We start from the raw sequence: 21265 nt of genomic DNA, 5'->3' as shown, positions 1-21265 counted from the left end.
GTTAAAAACAGTTCTATTACCAATGGTAACATGATGTTCTATAACAGTATAATAAAAGCTATGAATAAGAAATTGTTCTGTGATGTCATTTATGTAGATTTAACTTCAGCATTTGACGGGTCATACACAAAACACTTATTAATAAATTAGTACAACTAGGTATTGATGTACTCTTAATAAGATGGATAGCTACATGGCTTACAAATAGGACATGGTAATTATCATACAGCAACTGGACAGGTGAAATCCTTGGTTACAGTCAGGGTATCCCACAGGTTTCTGTCCTAGGCTCTTACTTGTTTAGATTGTATTTTTCAGACCTAACTGTTTCATATGAGGTGTTCTACAGTCTATATGCTTACAACCTGAAATTGGGTAAACTGATTACATGTGTTACAGATAATGCATGCTTGCAAAATAACATGACTAAATTGACCATTTGGGCACAGGAGAATAATATGCTGATAAAAACATCAAAAACAAAGCATATGAGATTTGGAAGACATAAATTGAAAGGTGAATGTTTAATACAGCACACAATGATTGAAACTGTAGACTCATTTAAGGACCTGGGTATATGGGTAGATTCAGCTATGACTTTTTCTAATCATGTCAACCAATTGGTTAATGATAGTTATAGAACTATAGGTTGTATAAAAAGATTTATAAAGTCTAGGAAATCAAAAATAATGAAGTCATTATTTGTTAGTTACATTAGACCCAAACTTGAGTATGGAATAACAATATGGAAACCTATAAGAAAACAAGCATGCATAAACTGGAAGGAGTGCAGCAGACATATACCAAGGGCATCCATGGATGTGAAAATGTAAGTTATTATGAAAGAGTAAAATAGCTGAACTTGTACAGTGTCTCTTGCAGATATCTAAGAGGAGATCTTATTCAAGTATATAGGGCATTTAGAGACAACTACCTCTGGGAATGTCTGTGGTTATCAAAAAGTACTAGAAAATCATCAGGCAACCTATGTAAAAATCGAATACCATCATGGAAATATCAAATAGAGAAAGCTATAAAGCAGTTAAGATAAGAAGTGCCACTGTTAGAGGACTATAGATGGGGGAACAGATCAACAAAAATACTACGAAAGATAGATGTGATAAAAGCAATGCGTAGTATTAGAACAAACCAAGATCTTTCATGCAGTATCGCAAATAAAAAAACTAAACATTTCAGCACAGGCGGAAAAACTTAGAAGATACGAAGATAAATATAAAGATAAAGTACAAAATAAGCAATTTATTGCTGACTCAAAAAGTTTTATAGAGAATTGGGAAATAAGATAAAAGGAACTGAAAGACCACCAAAAAAAGAAGAAATAGATACATTTTGGAGAAGTATCTATGAAGATCCTATGGAACATAACAAAGATACTAAATGGATAGAAGAAATTAAAGAAGGAATAAGAGGTTTAAAGGTACATGATATGAAATGGGATGAAGTAACAGCCATAGAGATTGAAATAAAGTTAAGAAAAGCCTCTAATTGGAAAACCCCAGGCCCAGATGCAGTACCTAACATTTGGCTGAAAGTATTAACATCTTTGCATGAAGATTTAGCCATGAGTAAGAACTATTTATATGCTCACCCCAAACAGACAGCAACCTGGTTAACAACAGGAAAAACAATGCTCCTACTTAAGAATGAACCTGCAAGCTACCTTAAAAAATATAGACCAGTAACTTGCCTTCCGATGACGTATAAACTATACATGGGAATTGATGCCGACAGAGTTTATAGTCATTTAGAAGAAGAAGACACAATTATGGCAGTAGAACAAAAGGGCAATAAAAGAAAGTCACATGGGTCAAAGGATCATTTGTTGTTAAATAAAGTCATAGTGGAGAACTGTAGGGAAGAATCTAAGTACGGCATGGCTTGACTACAAAAAAGCATTTGATAGTATTCCACATTCATGGATAAAAGAGTGCTTAAAAATGTATAACGTAGACCCTGCACTCATCGACATTACAGTGACCATGAAACAGTGGCAGATCACTTTGCAATTAAGCCATAATAAAGGACAAATTATTATCCCAGGGATAAAAATTCAAAGGAGGATATTCCAGGGTGACTCTGCCACTGCTGCTATTCTGCCTTGCCTTTAACCCATTAAGCTGTCTACTTAACAGCTTCGGCCCTGGCTATAATCTGGTTCCTAGAAAACAACAAAGTATAAAGACTTCTCATCTTCTCTTTGTCGATGATTTAAAACTGTATCAGATGAGGAACTGAAAGCACAACTGCAAGTTGTCAAAACCTTTTCAGATGATATAAGAATGTCATTTGTTCTTGATAAATGTGCAAAAGCAACCTTTAAAGCAGGAAAACTGCAATGTCAGGAAAACATTCGTTTGGGACAAGAATGTGATATAAAAGAAGGAGTGTATAAATATTTGGGAACTGATGGAGGATCAACAATAAAACATGAACAAATGTGAATAAAATTTAGTAAGGAATACTTCAGAAGACTTAAATTAATCCTGAAAACAGCACTGACATCTAGGAAGAAAATCCAAACTGTAAACCAATTTGCACTTCCTGTCCTAATTTACAGTTTTGGAGTGATTAACTGGCCTCAAAACATGTTGGATAGATTAGATAGGAAAACAAGAAGGATGCTTCATGCTCACCAAATGATTTATAAAAAAATCAGTGCATACCAAGATTATATATTCCCCATTCTGAAGGAGGGATGGGCCTCCTTGAAATTGATTATTTGTATAGATCTGCAATCGTGGGACTCCACACATATCTACTGACCTCACAAGACCCAAACGTAGGGAAAGTTTTGAAACGAGGAGAATAAATCTAAGATGACTTCTCTGCTTAATCTAACAGAAGCATATTGGTGTCAAGCAGGAATGGAAATCATACCAGAAGTAAATAAAAATCAGGCACCAACTTGAATGTGCCAAAAAAACAGAAGAAAGAATATAAGGTGCAGGATCAGATGAGAAGACAAGAAATGTGGAAAATGCATAAATTTAGTTGCAAGTATAGAAAACTCCTGGAAGAACCTCATGTTGATCAGGAATGAATGCAGGAATGGTTAAGGAGAGGCAAATTCAAACCAAGAGATGAAAGGTTAATATTGGTGGCCCAAAATAGTGGGCTGCGTACATGTTGGTTTACAAAGTCTATTGAACATGTGGGAGAAACAGACAAATGTAGGTTTTGTAAAACCGAATTGGAAACAGTTGCACACCTCGTTGCTGGTTGCAACATACTAATGGCAGAAGGACTGTATACTGAAAGGCATAATAATGTGGCAAGACTGTTGCATTGGGGATTGTGTAAACATTATGACACTGAAGTGGCTGAAAAACACTGGAAACATAAGCCACAAAGCATCATAGAAAATTAAGACATCTACATCACATGGGATCATCCATTACCAACAGTTCAAAAGATAGATGCTAAAAACAGATATATTGGTCCAGGAAAAGAAGACAAAAGTAGCATTGATCATTGAAATCGCCACACCCAGTGACTACATTGTCCTGCATACAGAGAGACACAAAGTCATAAAATATCAGGATTTGCAGGCAGAAACAAGAGCAATGTGGAAGAAAGATACCCAGACAGTTCCAATAGTAGTAGGAGCAACATGTCTTATAAAGAAGAGTTTACAATCATATTTAGATATGCTACCAATACATGTAACTCCATACAAATTGCAGAAAGAGTCATTACTGGGCACATTGCAGGTGCTGCAAACAGCACTACTGGCTGACATCAAAGATTTAAACAATACTAATTTCATGAACTTTAATTATACTTTGACTTAGGAATGGGGTCCATTCCCGTCATAGTATTAAAAACCTAAAAGACTTGGAGAAAGTGTACCAATTGATTCTCTGACAGAGTAGCCGATGCATGGAACAGACTACCAAATTACATTAAAGCAAGTACTAGTTTAGATATTTTTAAGAACAGCCTGGACACTTATTATGAGAACAAATGTTGTGATATAATGGCAAGCTAGAACGGCATTTAATGCCATGCTTGAAATATTTGTCTGTATGTATGTAAGGAAATAGCAAGGTCAGATGGAATAATTGCACACCAGGGCAGAACATACAGAGAAAAGGACAGGCAAACACATTTGCATTACTGGATTCACTGAAGTGTAAAAGGTGTAGAAGGTGTCAGTATGTGACATTGTTTTGTCTTATGTGAATATATCACAGCTCCCCGTTGTTGTCTTTCCTCATGTGAGACAGATTAACTTCTATAACATCTCCGCATACCCCTTGTCCGACATTCCCGTTAATCCCCTCCTTGGTTGTCTTCCTCTGTACCCTCTTAACTAACCTGGTCTTTTCCTGTTCATACAGATGCCAGATGGGAGCACATATGCCAGATGTGACCTAAATGGAGATCTGTAGTGGGACAGTATAACCTCTCTCCTTCTGCAGTCTGCTCCTCTAATGACACAGCCTAATATCTTGCAAGCCTTGACTACAGTTTTCTCAGTTTATGCCTGCTGGTTCCTTTCTGCTGTTGCTCTCGCCCTGAGGTCTTTTGTTATCCCTGTCAGGTTATATCTATTGAGTTAGCATTTGACTTCAGGATTAAGAGAACTAAGGCAAAATACTTTAGACTTCTCTGCATTAAACATCTCAGCCCATGTGATTGTTCCCCTGAGTTCCTTCATGGGGTGCGCTACAATAACAACATATTTATTATTTGTATCATTTTATTTCATTTATTTGTATTTGATAACTGGGAAATTCTAGCTGGAGGCCAGGGCAACAAAGCTTCAATAAAATAAAAACATACAGTGTCCACTTTTTCTGTATAACACCATTAAAATACACAGAAGAGTTTGACATGAGAAATAGTGCTGTGGTACATAAACACTGGCTACAAAATGTCAAATTATTACAAAGCTGAAACAGGTTACATGATTATAAGGATACCATAGTCTCTCCAGCTGGGTTTGCATCCAAGTACAGACTTCCAATGTAGAGAACAATTATTTACAAACAGATAATCTGTCTTGTAATTCTGAGCAAAAATAATGATATAGTGCAACCGGATAATAACAGAGATGTGTTCAACACTACATACATTACATATACAGTGAAACCACTTACAGAATGAAGAAGGAGAAGGCTAAGGTACTCAATAATACTGAAAAATGAAAGCAATATGATTAGAATAAGAATTTAAAGGAAGGTTAGTAGAAAAAAATAGGAACTATCAGTAAGGAAGATGTAGAATAAAGATAAGAAAAATAATGAAATAAGTTTAAGGATGATAAGGGAAGGTATGGAGAAACAAGAGCCACACTGAATATAGATGATGATAAGGAGATCACAGATAGAGAGGACTATAGATAGTAACAATATTCAATGAGTTGTAATAGTTAGTGATATTGGGAAAAATAAGCAGAGTGGGCAGGGAAGATTTAGGAAATATGTTAATAGTGGCAGTTTAGCAAAAATAGGAAAGGTTTTGGCAGACTAAGAGACATGAGAAACCATATAGGAAGAGACAGTATATTATTAATATGAAACAGAGTCTAGGACTGAAAAGAGAGAATTTAATCATTACTTAATATAGTACCACAATTACATGTCCACTTCCTAGTTTATGTATTTGTTAACCAGGTAAGTAAGATGGTCCAAGGTCCCTTTCCAATCACAATCCAGGCCGTATTGGCAAGAGAAGATACAATAAATCATGTAGTAGATTGTCTTAATACAATATTGTATCATTAATTACACAGCAAATACAATGCAGTTAATAATGAATCTGTATAACATTAAATAAAGTGTAAAACCAGTGATGCAACAATGAAGTATTTATAGAGAGGCAACAGTAGTCACAGTGCCATCAAACAAAATACAAAATTAAAATAAAGAAGATGCCTAGAACCTTGGAACATGATGTTTCCATTGAGGAGTCTTCACAGATTGACAAACACTTATTTAATTTCCAAAAGCAAAATTTACTTATCCAAAACAAAGGAATGAGCCTCAAAAACTTCAACGAGATGAAGATTGAAAGAATATTCTATAAGTGTACAACATAAAAAGGATAAAGTGGAATTTAAAATGTACTTACAATATTTACAAAACATGTAAACCATCCTAGTGATATATATATATATATATATATATATATATATATTCAAAATGATGACATCTATGAGATAAAATGAATAGTAGCATTGCTGACAATACAGCATATACATTTGCAGAAATTTACTAAGGTTTATTTCAGTTTTTCCTTTAAATGTTGTTAGGGTTTCAGTTTCTCTAATCTTGTGTGAAACTAATTTCAAGATGTTGGAGCAATTTTAGAGAAGGCTTTTTCTGTTGTGTAAAGGGAGGTTGAACAAGTTTTGTCTTAGTGTTATCTCTCACTGAATAATTACTGTTTAAACATTGCCTTGTTCTTTAATGGTGGACAATATGAGTTATGCATAAGTTTAAATATTTAATTGTAGGGTTGTCCTTTCTTTAATTAGTAATCATTTTGTATTTTGCAGAAAGTGGCCTACAATCTTGTGGGAGTATTCTACTGAAATGCTGCTTTATTTAAACTTTTTTTTTTTTTTTTTGCTGTTGTGACTGGGATTTTCTGCACTTTGAATTTCTAGCACTTCTGCATTTTATAGCATAGGCTAGGTTCAGGCTTGCTGAATCTATACGGTTTGGTACCATTTGAGCACTGAAACCAACTATATTACATTAAGAATGCCCCCTGCACCCTTATGGCAGAAGTGTGCAGCCAAGGACCCATCTGAGTTGGGAATTGCTGGAATAAGGCTCAGTCTTGCAGTTTCCCTTTGGTTACTTTGTTTAAAATCATTTAATTTTACTTATATTTAAGCGTCATGTTTTCACGGGTTTGCGCTCAGTTTACCAGAGCTGCTCAGAGTTTGCACTGCTGCCCTGCGAGCAACTCAGTTGTGCATTGTGAAGCATTGACGCAGATTTCTATCCCCAGCCCTTCATAGAATAGTCACTTTTTGTTAGTCTTACAACAAAACCTGGTCCATCTGGCCCACTTCCCACTAGTTATTACAATATATACCTGCCATAATGGACAGACAGTTTTCCATAATTTCTCCAGCCAGCCTCATTGACATGGACATCCTGAGGCAATGTAACAATTGCCTCATGTATACTGACAGCCAGTTACTCCTAAAACAAACAAATGCAACATGTGAGAAATGCACCTATACTATGACCTTGGAAGTATTCACTTTATAATCTTGAAATACTGAAATCTTGAATTTCAGTATCCTAAGACTATAAAACTGAACAGTCACAATACTGAAACCCCAAAAGCGTGAAATTCAAAATTGTGACTTTTAAATAAACCCTTCACCACACAAACATACACACACCTTCCTCCCCACACTACAACAAACCAACACCACACACACATACACAACAACTCAAAGACACACACCTACCCTACATATAAGCAGGGGGGCAACTAACTCCGAGATTGCACTAACAAGACAAAGACACTAAATCCACCACTACATACTCTATATTCGCCTTGCACAAACACACATCACATACTTACAAACACCAACTCTCTCAACACTTACACACTCTTACGTACCTACCCTAACCTACACCTAAAACTTCCCAACACACTCACATACACTCAAACCCCTACCCAAAACCCTTAAAAAAACAGCACTTACCTGACAGACATATCAACACAATGGCAGGCAAACCATATCCCAGAGTACACCACACCTAACCAACACAGTAAATCCTACATGGCGCACCACCACAACCACAGATTCGACATTCCAAATTCAAGCAAGTGCAGTTTCACTCAACTGCACTTTCAGCACTTTCGTCTCGAGGTGCTGAAATTTGAGATTTCAGTATTTTGAGATAGTAAAGTGCTTCCCCTTGGAATCAATTCTCTCACATAACAACAAATCAGATATAAAACAGGTTGTCAACACACACACTTCATCTCTTGCACATAAGATCACAACACATAAACCCACATATGCAGAGGTACTTGCTATAAGCCTACCTAAAGATCAAATATCTCCCAAGTGCAAACCTACTGCACACACCGCAGACCCAACAGAATCCATTACACATAATAATACACACAGCAGTGTCTCAGCCAATAAGCCCCTATGGCAAAACACCTCAAAACCAAATGTCTTGGTCAAAGGTAACTCCATAGTGAGACACACAGATGTCTCCCTCACCAGGCTGGAAAAGGAGAATGTCACAGTCAGCTGCCTGTCAGGTGCCAGGATCCATCAGATCACACACTCACGTCTCTCAACAACAACTACCATTATGACTCTTTCATAGTCCATGTTGGAGTGAATGACTTAAGATGTATCTCATTGGACTATATGAAGACAGACATGACTGAGCTCTCAGATTATGTGTCCCAGGCAGGTATGTCCCTAGCCCTAAGCAGTATTCTACCTTCACCCAGGAAGATGCCTCAATATAAATAAAAAATGATTGGCTTCAACAACTGGCTTAGCTTCTGGTGTCAGTCCAGGGGGATCTAGTGTCTGTCAGCCTGGGAAGATATGGTCGACAGACGACACTGCTTTGCCAGAGATGATCTTCAACTGTCACCTCTTGGCTTTTGGTTACTGGCAAAGGTACTTGCCTCCCCATTAGTGCCTTTTTTAGGCAATGTCATAACAACAAATTTCCCAACATAAAATCTCACTAGAGACAAACTCAAGGTTATGCTGCTTAATGCTAAGAGTCTGAATTGGAAACTGCACTCACTGGAAGCACTTCTTTCCTTGAAGATGCCGATATCTGCCACTGACACACGGATAAAGGTCACAGATAGCACCCCAGCCATGCAAGGCTACAATGCCTTCCACACGTCCAGACCTCAATACGAGAATGAAAGAACCAAAGATGGATGTTAATCATATTAGTTAAAGATAAATACACCTCAAGACTGGTCAAACAGTAATACTCCCTAGAGCTACTCCATGTCCAACTAACTGTAGGTAAAACCCCCTTCCATATCATTGTCAGCTATAGGTCCCCCACCATGAACCACGAGAATCACTCTGTCTACTTGAACCTACTTGAGTCACTCACTATACAGCCAAACACCTTGGTCATGGGGGATTTCAACTATCATTCCATCAATAGGGAGTCATATTTGAGTACAAACATGCTTGCCCTAAGGTTCCTGTACTTTGTTAATACAAATACACTGAAACAGATAGTCTGTACACCCACAAGGGGCTCGAATGTACTAGACTCAGTACTCACCAACAAAGGGGGTCTCTGCACTACCCACTGTGTGTTGCCCTCCCTGGCAAGGTCTGATCATAAATCAGTCTCGTTCAAAGTAACAATCATACATGACCCCCCCCCCCCCAAGAGCAAAAATGATGAAACATTTCACCAATATATATATATATATATATATATGTGTGTGTGTGTGTGTTGGTTACATTTCTAGTAATCATTTTAAATCGGAGTTGCTGGCTACTGAGACTTGTCTGCATATATCAACTGGACACAGGCTGATTTAAGTAAACTTTTTTTCTGCACTTATTTAAGATTTGAGTCAGTAAATATTGTGTGTCTTTGATTCAGTAAATATTGTGTCTCTGTCTCTCTGCAGTTAAGTTGCCTGAAGTGTGAAAAAGTGTAGCCATCTGGGCTCATTGAAAGTTGTTAGACTGCTTTGAAATTCCTTTGTTAGTGTTAGTTAGCTTGGGGGTTTCTGCTAGCATTAAAATCTGGTTAGTTACACTTCTAGTAATCATTTTAAATTGGAGATGCTGGCTACAGAGATTTGTATGCATATATCAACTGGACACAAGTTGATTTAAGTATACTCTTCTCTGCACTTATTTAAGATTTGAGTCAGTAAATATTGTGTGTCTTTGATTCAATAAATATTGTGTCTCTGTCTCTCTGCAGTTAAGTTGCCTGAAGTGTGAAAAAGTGTAGCCATCTGGGCTCATTGAAAGTTGTTAGACTGCTTTGAAATTCCTTTGTTAGTGTTAGTTAGCTTAGGGGTTTCTGCTAGCATTAAAATCTGTGTTGGTTACATTTCTAGTAATCATTTTAAATCGGAGTTGCTGGCTACTGAGACTTGTCTGCATACATCAACTGGACACAAGCTGATTTAAGTATACTTTTCTCTGCACTTATTTAAGATTTGAGTCAGTAAATATTGTGTGTCTTTGATTCAGTAAATATTGTTTCTCTGTCTCTCTCTGCAGTTAAGTTGCCTGAAGTGTGAAAATGTGTAGCCATCTGGGCTCATTGAAAGTTGTTAGACTGGTTTGAAATTCCTTTGTTAGTGTTAGTTAGCTTGGGGGTTTCTGCTAGCATTAAAACCTGTGTATGTTACATTTCTAGTAATCATTTTAAATCTGAGTTGCTGGCTACTTAGACTTGTCTGCATATATCAACTGGACACAAGCTGATTTAAGTATACTTTTCTCTGCACTTATTTAAGATTTGAGTCAGTAAATATTGTGTGTCTTTGATTCAGTAAATATTGTATCTCTGTCTCTCTGCAGTTAGTTCCCCACCCCCCTTCCCTGTTTCCTGTTGTGGTGTTAATCTTGGTGGCTTTCGAATTGCCCGCCCCTGCTGTAAATCTGTTTTTGCACACTCCTCCTGGACCCATCTCATTTGCTCACTCAACTGAGTACAGTGAGATCATATTTTGATTTCAGATATTCCTACCAGTCCCATCTCCTCTGTGGTGTACAGAGAGAGCACTTGGGAAGGACATTCCCCTATAATATCTTAATCTGCTCTGTTTCCTCCTTCTCAAAAAAAAAAATTTGCACTTCATCTGCTTTACTTTATTTGTGTTTCTTCCTACTTTATTACCTTATTTTGCTTTTGTCTCTTCTTAAAAGTACTCAATTGAATTTATTCTGCTGCCTTTATTACTGCTTGTTAGTAGCCTGATTAAATTGTAACGGTTATTCTAAGGCCCTTGGTTTAAGCACTTGGGCTTCAAATCAGTTGTTTTACATTAAGAAGGTTTGTGGTTTGCACTGTTGTGGCAGGACAGGTAGTGTACATCCTTCTAAGTTGGGAACTGCTGACTGAAGGCTCAGTGTCTGTTATTCTAAAAGTGTATTAGTTCTGGGTTAAGCACTTGGGCTTCAGGCCAGTTATTTTACATTAATAAGGTTTGTGGTCTGCACTCTTGTGGGAGAAGAGGCTAGATTCTGCCCTTCTGAGCTGGGAATTTCTGGTTAAAGGCTTATTGCGCATGCTTACTTGAACTGTTTCTTTCTGAAATCGGTATGCCTTGTTTGCTGTAGCATAGACTAGATTCAGGCTGGCTGGATCTAGCATTGCTTGTATAACTTGTGCACTGATCCAGGCCGTCTTTTTTGGAGAAGGTTTCTCTGTACCCTAGTGGCAGGACTGTGTAGTTAGAACTTGTCTGATTGAAGACTGCTGGAACAGGGCTCTAAGCTTTTTAACAGGTTAATTGGGTAAAGTGTTGTTTTGATTGTATCTGCTCTATTTTCTGAAAAAAAAAAAATATATATATATACTTGTTTCCTGCCTTTCTGAACTAGTATAGTCCAGTTTTCAGGTTATTGCTGAATCCAGGGCTGTGTTACAAGATTCTGTGTTGCCCATACCTTACTTGGATAGAAGGACGTTTCTCTGTTCACCTGTGAGAGAGAGGAGCTTTGAGCAGCCTATCTATCCCTGGAGCAGTGGTTTCAGCCCAGAAGTTAGTAGTTTATTGGCCATTTTGGGCTAATTTTGATTGTATCTGCTCTATTTTCTGAAAAAAAAAACAAAACAAAAAAAAATACTTGTTTCTCGCCTTTCTGAACTAATATAGTCCAGTTTTCAGGTTATTGCTGAATCCAGGGCTGTGTTACAAGTTTCTGTGTTGCCCATACCTTACTTGGATAGAAGGAAGTTTCTCTGTTCATCTGTGAGAGAGGGGAGCTTTGAGCAGCCTATCTGTCCCTGGAAGAGTGGTTTCAGCCCAGAAGTTAGTAGTTTATTGGCCATTTTGGGCTAATTTCTATCTCTTTCACTTCCCTGCTATAAAATCTGCATTTGCGCAGTTTTTGCGCTTGTATTCCGCTCAGCAAGTGCCTTCCAGGTGTTCTGCAGAGTCTACAGCAGGAATGCATTGATCGTGCTATCCCAAGTAAAACCAAGACTCACTCCTCCAAGAAAAGGAAACCAGTCTGGTGGACCCCTGCCATAAACAAGCTATACAACAGAAGGAGGAAACTAGTACAGAAAAGAGTAAAATCCCAAGAAGGAAAGACATCCCTGATCAGTATCAGCAAGAAACTATGATCCCTCATTAAATCATCCAAGGCTAGTTTCGAAAGAAAAATTGCCAATGACTCCAAAGATAACCACAAAGTGTTCTTTAGCTATGTCAAGAACCTAAGTGGAAACTCTCAGATATGCTCTGAGTTAGTGGAGAATGGCACAAAATACACTGAACTGACTAATATTGCAAACATTCTGGCAGACAGGTTTAGTGCAAACTTCACCCCCCTTTCACTCCCTAAAGGGCCCATAACCATACCAGAAGAATGTAGGACCCTGTCAATCACTGACACACAGGTTAAAACAACCCTATCCAAAGCCAAAAACACAGCTTCAATGGGACCAGACGGTGTCCCAGGTTGTCTTACAAGAGCTCCAAAATGAACTAACCGCTCACCTAAACACACTGTTCAAACTCAGCCCACAGAGTGGCGCACAGCAACAGTTATCCCATTCCACAAATGTGGAGCCACAACGGACTCTGGGAACTATTGCCCTATAAGCCTGACTAGACTGGTCTGCAAGGCTATGGAACGCATCATCATGGAACTCATTAACAGAGACATTGGGAACCTCCAAACCTTGGGCCCTACCCAGTTTGGCTTTGTTAAGGGCAGATCATGCCTACTAAACCTGGTGGACTTCTTTGAGACGGTTACCAAGGCATTAGATGAAGAAAAGGAGGCCCACACAGCCTACCTAGACCTTGCAAAGGCTTTCAACACCATTCCCATTCTAGTATTATAGACAAGTTCACCAGCTTGAACATAAACCCCTACGTCACAAGATGGGTTGCCAACTGGCTCATGGATAGAATCCACATGGTGAGAGTTGCAGGCTCTACATCCTACTCTAAACTGGTTACAAGTGGCATCCCCCAGGGCTCAGTCCTAGGACCCCTCCTGTTCGGTATATACTTCTCAGAGGTACAGGCAAGCATAGGAGGACTACGGCTGACTAAGTTTGCAGACGACTGCAAACTAGGGCCCATGATTCTCCAGGGCTGACAAGACACCTCAGTGTCTGTTATTCTAAAAGTGTATTAGTTCTGGGTTAAGCACTTGGGCTTCAGGCCAGTTATTTTACATTAATAAGGTTTGTGGTCTGCACTCTTGTGGGAGAAGAGGCTAGATTCTGCCCTTCTGAGCTGGGAATTTCTGGTTAAAGGCTTATTGCGCATGCTTACTTGAACTGTTTCTTTCTGAAATCGGTATGCCTTGTTTGCTGTAGCATAGACTAGATTCAGGCTGGCTGGATCTAGCATTGCTTGTATAACTTGTGCACTGATCCAGGCCGTCTTTTTTGGAGAAGGTTTCTCTGTACCCTAGTGGCAGGACTGTGTAGTTAGAACTTGTCTGATTGAAGACTGCTGGAACAGGGCTCTAAGCTTTTTAACAGGTTAATTGGGTAAAGTGTTGTTTTGATTGTATCTGCTCTATTTTCTGAAAAAAAAAAAAATATATATATATACTTGTTTCCTGCCTTTCTGAACTAGTATAGTCCAGTTTTCAGGTTATTGCTGAATCCAGGGCTGTGTTACAAGATTCTGTGTTGCCCATACCTTACTTGGATAGAAGGACGTTTCTCTGTTCACCTGTGAGAGAGAGGAGCTTTGAGCAGCCTATCTATCCCTGGAGCAGTGGTTTCAGCCCAAGTTAGTAGTTTATTGGCCATTTTGGGCTAATTTTGATTGTATCTGCTCTATTTTCTGAAAAAAAAAACAAAACAAAAAAAAATACTTGTTTCTCGCCTTTCTGAACTAATATAGTCCAGTTTTCAGGTTATTGCTGAATCCAGGGCTGTGTTACAAGTTTCTGTGTTGCCCATACCTTACTTGGATAGAAGGAAGTTTCTCTGTTCATCTGTGAGAGAGGGGAGCTTTGAGCAGCCTATCTGTCCCTGGAAGAGTGGTTTCAGCCCAGAAGTTAGTAGTTTATTGGCCATTTTGGGCTAATTTCTATCTCTTTCACTTCCCTGCTATAAAATCTGCATTTGCGCAGTTTTTGCGCTTGTATTCCGCTCAGCAAGTGCCTTCCAGGTGTTCTGCAGAGTCTACAGCAGCAGAGAGATAAAAGAGTGACTTTGGAGTGATTATCACTTTTCTGCTTTTCTTGCTGTCTTAACTAATTCCACCTAAAGCGCCAGTTTATTTTTTAGCGAATCTGTGATTTAAAAATTTTGTTATTGCTACATATTGTACTTATTTGCTGCCTGCACTTGAATTAAGTAATTTTTGTGTTTAAATAATCTGTTTAACTGTTGTAGGCTACACACTAAAGTGTGATATCCTTTTCTGTGCATTTAAAGTGTTGTTTTGATTGTATGTACTCTATTTTCTGGAAAATATATATATATATATATATATATATATATATATATATATATATATATATATATATATATATATACTTGTTACCCGCCTTTCTGAACTAGTATAGTCCAGTTTTCAGGTTATTGCTGAATCCAGGGCTGAGTTACAAGTTTCTTTGTTGCCCATACCTTACTTGGATAGAGGGAAGTTTCTTTGTTCACCTGTGAGAGAGGGGAGCTTTGAGCAACCTGTCTGTCCCTGGAGGAGTGGTTTCAGCCCAGATGGTAGTAGTTTATCAGCTATTTTGGGCTAATTTCTATCTCTTTCACTTCCCTGCTATAAAAACTGCATTTGTGCAGTTTTGTGCACTGGGCAGTGCCATTTAGCTAGAGTTAAACTATTCTTGGCTCCACAAAGTCTACTCTTCAATTTTTCCCTTGGAACTAGACAAACCTTCCACTTTAGCACTCAAACCATTCATTTCACAGTCAAGCACTTGCTTAAAACTCATAGCAAGCACTAATTAACCCTAGCACTAGACCCCCCCTATACTGTCCAGAAGGACAAGGCTCTCTATTCGTCCCCACCAGCCAGTCAGAAAAAACAGCTTACCCTACTTATTCAGGCATGTTCAAAGGGCAGTTTCTGGTGTACTCTTCAGTCCAACTGGTGAATCTGGGCATTTTGAGACAATGTTACAACTGCCTCATGTACACAGACAACCCTCTCCTCCTACCACCAAACACTAATATATGTGAGAGATGCAATTATACAAACTGGAGGCAAAGCTCTCTCAACCCAAGACTGGAACTGGCAGTCAAGAGGAGAAGGGTAATACTTGCAACACACCACCATTCTCACATAGACATAATAAACCAACACCGGCAAATAACACACATGAATACATGAAAACATACTCGGAGGCTCTAAATAAAAATCTGCAAAAGCAACAGAGACCTCCAAAGCAGTCATCCAAGCAACCTCCACACCCCATCACCAACCATGAAACACATACTTCACATGATCAGTGTGCCACACAATCACAGCTCTTAATGCAAAATAACATACCCAACACACTAGTAATAGGCAACTCTATAGTCAGGCACACTGATGTCCCACTAACTAGGCTGGACAAGGAGAAGGTTACAGTTAGCTGCCTGTCGGGTGCCAGGATCTGCCACATAACACAAGCACTCAGGTCACTCCAGAACAAGTACAAATACAACTCTGTCATTGTCCATGTTGGTGTGAATGACCTGAGACATACCTCCCTGGACTACATGAAAAGAGACATGGAAAAGCTCTCTGATCATGTAGCCCAGGCCGGTATGACCCTGACCCTGAGTAGCATCCTGCCCTCACCAAGAATGATGCCACAGTATAAAGAAAAAATTATCAATTTCAACAATTGGCTAAGTTTCTGGTGTCATTCAAAGGGGATCCAGTATCTGTCCACCTGGGATGACATGCTTTGCAAGAGATGGCTTGCACCTGTCACCCTTAGGCTTTCAAATACTGGCCAAGGCTCTTGCCGCACCCATAGTGCCTTTTTTTAGGCAAGGCTTATAAGACAAACCCACCACCATAAATAGCACAAGTAACCAAAAACTGAGGGTAATGCTGCTCAATGCCAGAAGTCTAAACCTCAAAATGCGTGCACTCAAGGCATTCCTCAGTATGGAGAACATCGACATCTGTGCAGTAACAGAAACCTTGTTTAAGGCTCCTGAGAGCACCCCAGCACTACTAGGCTATAACTCATACCATACCTTCTGGCCACAGAACCAGGACCGAAACACAAAAGGCAGAGGTGTATCCATATTAATCAAGGATAACCACACCTCCAGGTTAGTGGTGCAGCACAATGCATCACAGATCATCCATGTGTAACTAACAATGGGCAAAACTGCAATCCAAATTGTAGCTTGCTATAGATCACCCACCATGGCCCAGGACCCCCATTCTGCATTTCTGGAGACACTGGGAAATATGAAGGTCCTGCCAAAACCCTTAATACTGGGTGATTTCAATTACCCAAACATAAACTGGGAGAACTACTCAAGTACTAACTCCCTTGCCCAATGCTTCCTAGAATTTATAAACTCGAATGCCCTGGATCAACTGGTCAACACCCCCACCAGAGGGAACAACATATTGGACCTGGTCATCACCAACATGGGTGACCCGGAGGACAACTCCTCGCTGGTTAGATCAGACCATAGACTAATCACTCTGGATATCCACATTCTGCCCCCACCCCCAATCAAGGAAACCTCCATGAAAAACTTTTCAAAAGCAAACTTCACGTTACTTAAGACCGAGGTGTAAAGGTTCACAGCCCCCATGCTAAAGGACAATGCTGTCCAAGCTGCTGAAACCTTTACAAAGGCACTCTATGAACATCTGCAGGAATGCATTGATCGTGCTATCCCAAGTAAAACCAAGACTCACTCCTCCAAGAAAAGGAAACCAGTCTGGTGGACCCCTGCCATAAACAAGCTATACAACAGAAGGAGGAAATTAGTACAGAAAAGAGTAAAATCCCAAGAAGGAAAGACATCCCTGATCAGTATCAGCAAGAAACTATGATCCCTCATTAAATCATCCAAAGCTAGTTTCGAAAGAAAAATTGCCAATGACTCCAAAGATAACCACAAAGTGTTCTTTAGCTATGTCAAGAACCTAAGTGGAAACTCTCAGATATGCTCTGAGTTAGTGCAGAATGGCACAAAATACACTGAATCGACTGATATTGCAAACATTCTGGCAGACAGGTTTAGTGCAAACTTCATACCAGAAGAATGTAGGGCCCCGTCAATCACTGACACACAGGTTAAAACAGCCCTATCCAAAGCCAAAAACAGCTTCAATGGGACCAGACGGTGTCCCAGGTTGTCTTACAAGAGCTCCAAAATTAACTAACTGCTCACCTAAACACACTGTTCAAACTCAGCCTCTCTACAGGCTATGTACCCACAGAGTGGTGTACAGCAACAGTTATCCCTGCTCCACAAAGGTGGAGCCACAACGGACCCTGGGAACTATTGCCCTATAAGCCTGACTAGCCTGGTCTGCAAGGCTATGGAATGCATCATCATGGAACTCATTAACAGAGACATTGGGAACCTCCAAACCTTGTACCCTACCCAGTTTGGCTTTGTTAAGAGCAGATCATGCCTCCTAAACCTGGTGGACTTCTTTGAGATGGTTACCAAGGCATTAGATGAGGAAAAGGAGGCCCACACAGCCTATCTAGACCTCGCAAAGGCTTTCAACACCATTCCCATTCTAGTATTATAGACAAGCTCACCAGCTTGAACATAAACCCCTACGTCACAAGATGGGTTGCCAACTGGCTCATGGATAGAACCCACATGGTGAGGGTTGCAGGCTCTACATCCTACTCTAAACTGGTTACAAGTGGCATCCCCCAGGGCTCAGTCCTAGGACCCCTCCTGTTCGGTATATACTTCTCAGAGGTACAGGCAAGCATAGGAGGACTATGGCTGACCAAGTTTGCAGATGACTGCAAACTAGGGGCCATCATTGATTCTCCGGCTGACACAGACACCCTCCAGATGGGTCTCACTGAGACAGATACCTGGTGTCAAAATCATGGCCTCAAGCTAAATGCCAAAAAGTGCATAGTCATCCCCTTTTGAAAAAACAAAGTACCCATGAACTACCACATAGGTGGTAGTCCCCTAAATACAGAAAATGTAATAAGGGATCTGGAGACCCAAGTAGATAGTAACCTCTCCTTTGATAATCATATTGCCAAGATGGTTAGAAAATCCTTCTATGTGGCCCACCTAATCACAAAGGGGTTCATAACTAGAACAAAAGAGGTTATTGTGCCTCTCTACTCATCACTCATTAGACCCATCATAGAATACAATGCCCCATTTGGGATGTACCTTACAAGACACCTGCAACAGCTGGAAAGGCCACAAAAGTACCTCACCAAGAGGATTACTGGCCTCAAACAGATGCCCTATGCAGGCCAACTCAAGAAACTCCAGCTCTACTTGGTTGCATGCCACATACTCAGAGGTGATCTCCGCCTGACATACAAGGCCATGTTCAACCCAGAATTGATGGACATGCTCCACCTAAAAAAAAAATCCCAGAGAGCCACACGCTCTAGAGATATAAACCTCACCACAACGATAAATAGGACATGCTGGAGGGATAGATTCCTATCCCAGAGATTCCCCATGGTTTGGAACAGGATTCCAATATACATCAGACAGAGCCCCTCACTAACACTCTTCAAGAGAAACCTAGACAAGTGGATGGGAAACAGAAAATTTACCCCGGGGATCACTGCAGTGGCTCTGCTAGACAGTGTTGCAGGGGACTAATGGCTCTGCTGGACAGAGGCACAGGGAACTAATCTAAGGGGGGGTAAAAAGCCACACATTCTGGCTAGGTTTATAAATGCCCTTGGGCAGATAGCCTAGTACTTACCTATGAAGCTATGAACATATATATATATATATATATATATATATATATATATATATATATGGGTTATATATACCTAATGGCCCTACGGTGTTTAGAAGCCTAGTTGTGCAAAAACACAAGTAACATTATTGAACATAGTTGGATGGTCGCTGCTAGCAGAGTAATTTTGTGAGCAGCACAAACCAGACTTGTCCATGAGAGACATGGGTGCCATCCCAGAGGTGACTTTACAATCACCCAACCAGCAGTCAAGGTTGCGCTTGAACATGGTCCTTGAGGAGTACTGCTTCATATACAGTGGGAGCCTATTACAGAGGAGTGTGAATCATTGGGGGATATATCTGTATCCCCAGCATGTTCTGTTTATTTCACAGGATAAGTTGAGAACCCTGGGCCAAGTTATTCTTCTCCCATTTGATTTGCAGATGTCCAGCATTTCCAGTAAGGCAGGGTCTAAGACTGCTATGTAGAGCAGGCATAGGTCACCTCTCAGCAGCCTGAATTATACTAAGTACAGTGACAGGTCTTTTGGTCTTTCCATGTATGTCATTTTGGAGGCCCTGGACTCTCCCAGGCACAACCCTGTGCTTTCTCCAATCTCTGCAAGTGTCTGGTGAGGTACAGACAGAAAGGAGCATTTTACTCAATTAGTAATCTGATAAGGGTACAGTACAACAGAGGTATGACCACCCTGGTCTTAGATGTGATGTGTATATGTATGATGTGTGCAATACTGAATGTGTGTGTCACCACTATGGACACATAGTGATATAGTGATGAAAGTGTAGATTACCATCAACATGTTTTTCAAGTCTCACAACACTGTATTTGAGCTTAGAGGGATGCTATATATATCATAATTAGCAAGGGTACTTTATTGTTAAAGGGGACAATGAGGTATTGTATGCTTTAAGGTTCAATCCATGAATTTGGAATCAATGATTTGTGTGTGGCAGCCCCTTCTGTAATATGTTATCATGACTGGGGGACTCTGGATTAGTGCATCCAGTTACCAGTCATCTTCAAACTCAGTAAACCACAGGCCATCTACCATTGCCTTCACTTCAGGGATGTAGTGCAAATACTTGAGGCCCAGCACAGATCCTTGTGGAATGTTAATGGTAAGTGGCTAGTGGTGGAGGTTCAGTCCCCAATTCTGAGAGTGTGTGTTTTCTGTCAGTGAGCTAGTTGCTTGTCCCTCTACTACTGTATGGCTTAATTCCCACATGGGAGATCTCCACTATCAGACATGAATGGAGAATAGTGTTAATGGTCTTGGATAACTCAACATAGGTGGTATGTCCTGTTATCCCTCATCCAGTTCTTTGGGGACAGTATCCAAGAAGTTCACAAGGTTTAATAAGCAAGATCTACCCCTGACAAAAACAAAACGGATTGGGTCAAGTATATTGAAGGTCATTATGTCCCTGTGGATATGGTCCATGCTGATTCCTTCCCTAACCTTGTAGATAAGGCTTTTTATACATATGTGTCAATAACTGTAGTCCTGCAAGTTACCAGACTGATGTGCTTTGCATAGCACACAACATTTGATATTACATTTTGTACTGTGGTTGATATATGTGTGGAAAAAGTATTGAGACACCAGGGTTGCAGTGCTTGGGGGTTGGCAATACATGAACGTATTGTAAATATGTGACATATTGTAAGATAGGGCCCTCAGTATGTAATGTTTCCACATGCAATTTCATGTCATACACAAGGAATGGAGAGTAAACAGCAGTAATTCAGCATAATGTGTACATTTCCATAGCATGGCAAGCAGTAGGTTTGCAAGAGGGTTAGCAAAGTACATACACATGCGAGATACACGTCTGCACGTAGCTAAGCAGTGTGCAAATGCAAGATGCATTGCTGAAGTCTGACAGTTAGTATTGAGTCTATGAAATACACCTGCTGCTTAAATGACAGCACAGGTTAATGCACTGATACTGTTGAGGCCAGATGGCACTGGGTTCGAATGCAGGTGCATATTATACTTTTACAGCTGTATATAATACTTTTAAATACATTTCAATACATTGCCGCCATTCACACTAGCTGCACATTGGCACACATGAACCTTCACACAAATATACATTAAAGAGGTTATAATGGGGTAGACAGAACAGTGGTAAAATGGGTAGCAAGCAGGAGGAAGAACAAGGGAAAGCAGGGCAGGAGT

Source organism: Protopterus annectens, chromosome 2.part0 (genome assembly GCF_019279795.1).
Source record: "Protopterus annectens isolate FY-2018-M chromosome 2.part0, PAN1.0, whole genome shotgun sequence".
Taxonomy (NCBI): Eukaryota; Metazoa; Chordata; order Ceratodontiformes; family Protopteridae; genus Protopterus; species Protopterus annectens.
Note: the sequence above shows the minus strand (reverse complement) of the source record.